General features: G+C 33.4%; 1 pseudogene; it reads left to right on the top strand.

Annotated features, from left to right (window-relative positions):
- The first annotated feature begins 541 nt into the window (after nucleotides 1-541).
- LOC148768483 (salviol synthase-like) lies at nucleotides 542-3107 on the top strand (annotated as a pseudogene).
- The last annotated feature ends 2607 nt before the right edge of the window (nucleotides 3108-5714 follow it).

Raw genomic sequence — 5714 nt, 5'->3', positions numbered from 1 at the left:
TTATAGCTCTTTATAGCTATGGCCGAGGTCATTATTGCTTGCTTCCGCCAATCTAAATCCTTTGTTTTGGTCGTTCCGTGTTTTTTCTTCCGTGTAAAGTATTGAGTTTCGTAACAAGTTTTACGGGGTTCGTATCACTTAAGACATGTTAAAATAACTTTAAGTTCCCAATGGTCTTGGTAATCACAACCACACGGCCTATAACAAGTACTGGAGGCAGGATTTCATGTCATGGGACATATAAGCACTATATTTATTTCCCGTGGGGAATGTTAATGCTACCATAGACGAAAATTTATAAATCTTACATAAAATATATAACAAGGATTTAAGAAATGTTATAAGTAGAGTCATGTCAACCCCTAGCTCTATGCTGTTCCAACCACTGCCTAAAACTAACAGTCCGTTAGAACCCTAACGAAATAATTTATTCAATGCATTATTCCGTTAGGATTTCTGTTGCAGGGGAGATTGTAATTACCTATACTACAGAAACTTAAATGTATTTTAGCATACCTCAGAGGTAAGTGTAATTTAACCTAATTATAATGTTTGAGGGCCTATTTTTAAGATCCCTATTATAAAAAGGTAACATATATCGGTTTGCACACAATTATATCGTACGTAGTGCAAATCTTGAAAACAAATATATCCGATCCCCTTCTCTCTTAATCGCACTAACTATGGGTTATCTCCTTGTGTTTCCATCCCTACCCATTCTTGTCTCCCTTTTCATCATATCAATCTCAATTTGCTTCTTCAAACTGATCCTCAGTAACAAAAAGTCAACGACGACTTGTCAAAAACTGCCACCTGGGCCATGGAAATTGCCTTTGATAGGAAACATGCACAGTCTTCTCGGCTCAGTGCCCCATCGTGCTCTACAAGCATTGTCCCTCAAATTCGGTCCAGTGATGCACCTTCAGCTGGGTGAACTCTCCGCGGTCATCATCTCGTCCCCCGAAGCTGCGAAGCAGGTGATGAAAACCCACGATATCAACTTTGCATCGAGGCCGTCAATTATAGTACCCGAGATTCTGAGTTATAACTGCACAAGCATCAGCTTTTCACCGTACGGGGATCACTGGAGACAGCTAAGGAAAATATGCACGTCGGAGCTGTTGACCGCGAAACGCGTTCAATCTTTCCGGTCAATAAGAGAGGAAGTGTTTCTAGATCTTGCCACGTGGCTGGCTGCTGCAAATAATTATAAGGCTGTCAATTTGACCGAGAAACTCTTCTCTTCCTCGTACGCTCTCATTTCTAGAACGACTCTTGGTAAGAAAACCGAGGTTAAAGAGAGATTACTGCCCATAATTAAACAGGCTTTTGTTTTAGCGGCCGGATTTAACATTGCCGATGTTTACCCTTCGGTTAAACTAGTTCAAATGATGAGTGGGTTGAGAAGGAAGGTGAAGAAGTTGCATCAACAAGCAGATAAGATATTTGATGAAATCATCAATGAGCATAAACTAGCAGCAGCCATTAATAATGATGAGGAGAGAGAGAAACAACAAGATCTGGTAGATGTTCTTCTCAGTTTTCAGGATGATGGGCTTGACCTTTCGTTGACTGATGACACCATCAAAGCTGTAATCCTGGTTAGTTTTCTTTCTTGCCAATAATTACTTTGTCGGTGGTCGGGTAAACAGCATAAAACCCCTCGTGTTAAAGAAAACTTGCGCCAAATTCTTCTGTGTTTTTTTTTTCTTGCGTAGAACCCGCTTGTATTTTATTTTACTTTGTACGAAATCTCATTTTCGGTTAAAAGTTAACTCCGTTAACTATAGAGGGGATTTTACGCATTTATTCATAACAAATGGGGATTTAGTACTGCATATTTTCTACGATAGGGATTTATGCAAAACTTAATTTATTTGTTGGAATTTCATATTTTCCTGAAATTAAGTTGAATACATTTATTTAGTTACAATATGAAAAATAAAAGAGATTAAATTATGAGCGGATCAGCCGAAATTTAATATAAATCGGATTTCAATAATTTTTTGACACTTGGCATTATTAAGTCTTAACTCTTAATAAATCACCCTGATTATAATTAGGGTTAGAGGGGTTACGAGTTCTGCTGGAGTTTTTTTTTTTTTTTTCTTTCCAATTAGTAGAATTCTAATTATATTTTTATTTAAAATATCCACCTGTCAATCATTCTATGGCATCCAACTTTTCTATTAAAATAGTCCATCCGGTCTAAATTTGCACCCAAAATAAAAATTTAATAGGTGTTGTGAATGTTTAATAAATAAAATATAACATTAAAAGGAGAAAAAAAAAGGTTCATTGAATTCATAAATAGTAAAATAATAAATAAAATAAATAATAAAATAAAATATAACATTAAGTAAGGGAAAAAAAAAGGTTCATGCATTAATTAAATTAAGTCGTATATATAATTTGATTTGATGAGCTTATTACTTATTAGGATATGTTGGGTGGAAATGGGACGCCACCAACTACATTAGATTGGGCAATGGCAGAAATGATGAGAAATCCAAGAATCATGAAGAAGGCACAAGACGAAGTTAGACGAGTTTTTGACGATAAATTAGGATACGTTGACGAATCAAACATTGATGAACTCAAGTATTTGAAGTCAATCATCAAGGAGGCTCTGAGGTTGCATCCACCAGTGCCTCTACTACTTCCAAGAAAATGAACGAAGAAATGCGAGATCGACGGATACGAAATACCGGTGGACACCAAAATCATCGTCAACGCGTGGGCTATTAGCAGAGATCCCAAATATTGGGAAAACCCTGATTGTTTTGAACCGGAAAGATTTCTTGATGATTTGGTGCAGGTTGATTACAAGGGCAATCATTTCGAGTATATCCCGTTTGGTGCGGGAAGGAGAATATGCCCCGCCATCTCACTTGGTATCGCGAATGTGGAGCTACCACTGGCTATGCTTCTCTACCATTTTGATTGGATGTTGCCTCATGGAATGAAACATAATGAAATGGATATGACCGAAGAATTTGGGGCCTCCGCGAAGAGGGCAAAAGATTTATACGTGGTTCCAGTTATTAAACGACCTCTGCTGCCAGTGCCACCTTTCAAATGATCGATATATTAATGAAAATAAAATCCTTCCCTTACCTCCCCCGCCCTTGCCCCTACCGTCTCCCATCACCGGCAACCCAATAAATAGTGAAAACCTAAAACCACCCTTATAACTATGATAACATCAATAGTTAAAGTCCAACATTAAATTAACGTTATTTCTCCACATGTCATGTAATAAGTGGAATATGTATTACACGACTCATTAAATGGACCGCCCCATTTAAATTTTAATTCTTAATAACTACTCAAATGTCACGTGTCTACAATAATAGAGATAGTATAGGGCACGTAATCTTCTAATCTCGTACTAAGATGGTGTTTGCAAAAACTTATTTAAAGGTACAAGTTAGTGATTGTGAATTAATTTGAAATTAAGTGATTATTTCCAAAATGGGAAAAGCAGGTATACTGGGTACTTTTAAAATTATAACTTATGGCAGCTTATTTTAAGAGAAGCAAAAGCAATAGCTTCTTTTGCAAACACCTAAAAAACAAATTATATGCAGAAAAAAAACTCATAATTTATTTCTAAAAACATCACCTATGTTATCTAAACAACAGTAGCATCTAGTATAGGAATTTATTATTTTTCAAGTATTTTATAACAATAGTTTGGTACCGCCGCAAGCTAATTGTTTGGTAAATGTTTTAGAAAGCAACGTTACCAATACATTATTAATAAGGGTAAATCACAAAAAAACCCATGACAAGGGCACTTAATTAGAAGAGGGACATCCAACTTTTTTGTCTTTCAAATAAATCAAACTCAATCAAACTTATTTGCAAATAAGGAAAATCATTTTATATATACAAAAATTACCTCCAATTCATTGAAACCCAATTGAACTCCGATTTCATGGTTTACACCCCAATTTAGCCAAATTTCATCAATTAACCAATTTTAACCATAATTTCAATTTTGACCCCAATTTTGACCCGCCACCACCGGACACCGCTGGTCTCCGGCGTTGACTTTTTTTTTTTTTTTTTTTTGAAAAACTTTTTTTCTTTGAAATTTTTTTCCGGTCGGTCAACTGCCGTTGACCGCCGGGTCTCCGGCGTTGACCTTTTTTTTTTTTTTTGTATAATTTTGTTTTTTTCTTAAAACAAATATTTTAATTAATATTATTGTCTTGACTGCTAAATTACTGTCTCTGGCAGTTATTTAACTGTAAATTGACTTTTTTTTTTCTTCAAAAATATTTTAATTAATATTACTGTATTCGTTGCTAAATTACTGTCTCCAGCAGTTATTTAACTGTCGGAGACAGTAATTTAACTGTTAATTGACTTTTATATTCTTTAAAAAAATATTTTTAATTAATATTACTGTATTCGTTGCTAAATTACTGTCTCCAGCAGTTATTTAACTGTCGGAGACAGTAATTTAACTGTTAATTGAATTTTTTTTTTTAAATATTTTAATTAATATTACTGTATTTGTTGCTAAATTACTGTCTCCAGCAGTTATTTAACTGTCGGATACAGTAATTTAACTGTTAATTGATTGTTTTTTTTTTAATTTTCTTTCTTAAAAATATAAATATTTTAATTAATATTACTGCCTTGGCTGCTAAATTACTGTATCCAACAGTAATTTAACTGTCTTAGACAATAACATTAATAATATTACTTTTGGGGAAAATAATATTCATAATATTACTGTCCCAAACAGTAATATTATTGTCTGAGACAGTAATTTAGTAGCCAAGATAGTAATATTAATTAAAATATTTTTTTCTAAGAAAAATAATTCAAAGAAAAAAAAAAGGTCAACGCCGGAAACTGGCGGTCTCCGCCGGTCAACGCCGGAATCTGCCCGGAACAAAAAAAATTCCGAAAAAAAATTATTTTCTGAAAAAAAAATATCTGCTAACTGTACAGTACTAAACGCTTTGGAAAATAACGTTAACAAATACAATATTAAACAAACTATAGGCATATGGTCATATCTGCTATGAACTAATCAAACTATATATTTAAAATTTGTTAATATAGTTATTGATAATGTTTATATTACATGGTGTTGGAAAATTTACTTGCTTACATATGACATTTAACATAATTTCCATTGAGTTTACATGCAAGAGAATGTATTGTAGATCACAAAGCATTATAATAGAGCTATGTAGTATGGGACACAGAAACGGTGACACGGAAAAATGGGCACGGGAAAACGGCAAAATGTCCAAAAAAAAGGGGATAAGAAAACCTAGGGAAAACGTGAAAGTATAGGAATATATTTATAAATATGCTATATAAACATACATATACAAGTTTTTATTTATATATAATTTTGTTTAATATATTTTCATACAAATATATTCAAAATAAATATTATTAAAATCTATTAATTTGCACTTAATCATTAAATCATGTAAATAATTAAGGAAGTAACAACTATATTGGAAAATTAACTATTTAAAAATGTTTCGAACTTTTTAACAATTACAAAATGGTCCATAAGGTGTGTGGAAGGTGTTATCGAGTGTTAGACACGAAATGTGTCCGAAACGCGAATACTTTAAGAAGTTGAAGTTTAGCTTATAGAGTATAACCTTGTCCAACCAGTAGGTGTAGTAGTTACTTACTAAAAATATAAATGAACATTGTTCTATAGCCTTGCCAAA

The sequence above is a fragment of the Erythranthe guttata genome, chromosome 8 (assembly GCF_056151865.1).
Source record: "Erythranthe guttata isolate IM_541 chromosome 8, IM_541, whole genome shotgun sequence".
NCBI classification, from domain to species: Eukaryota; Viridiplantae; Streptophyta; class Magnoliopsida; order Lamiales; family Phrymaceae; genus Erythranthe; species Erythranthe guttata.
This window is presented reverse-complemented; position numbering and strand designations above follow the sequence as displayed.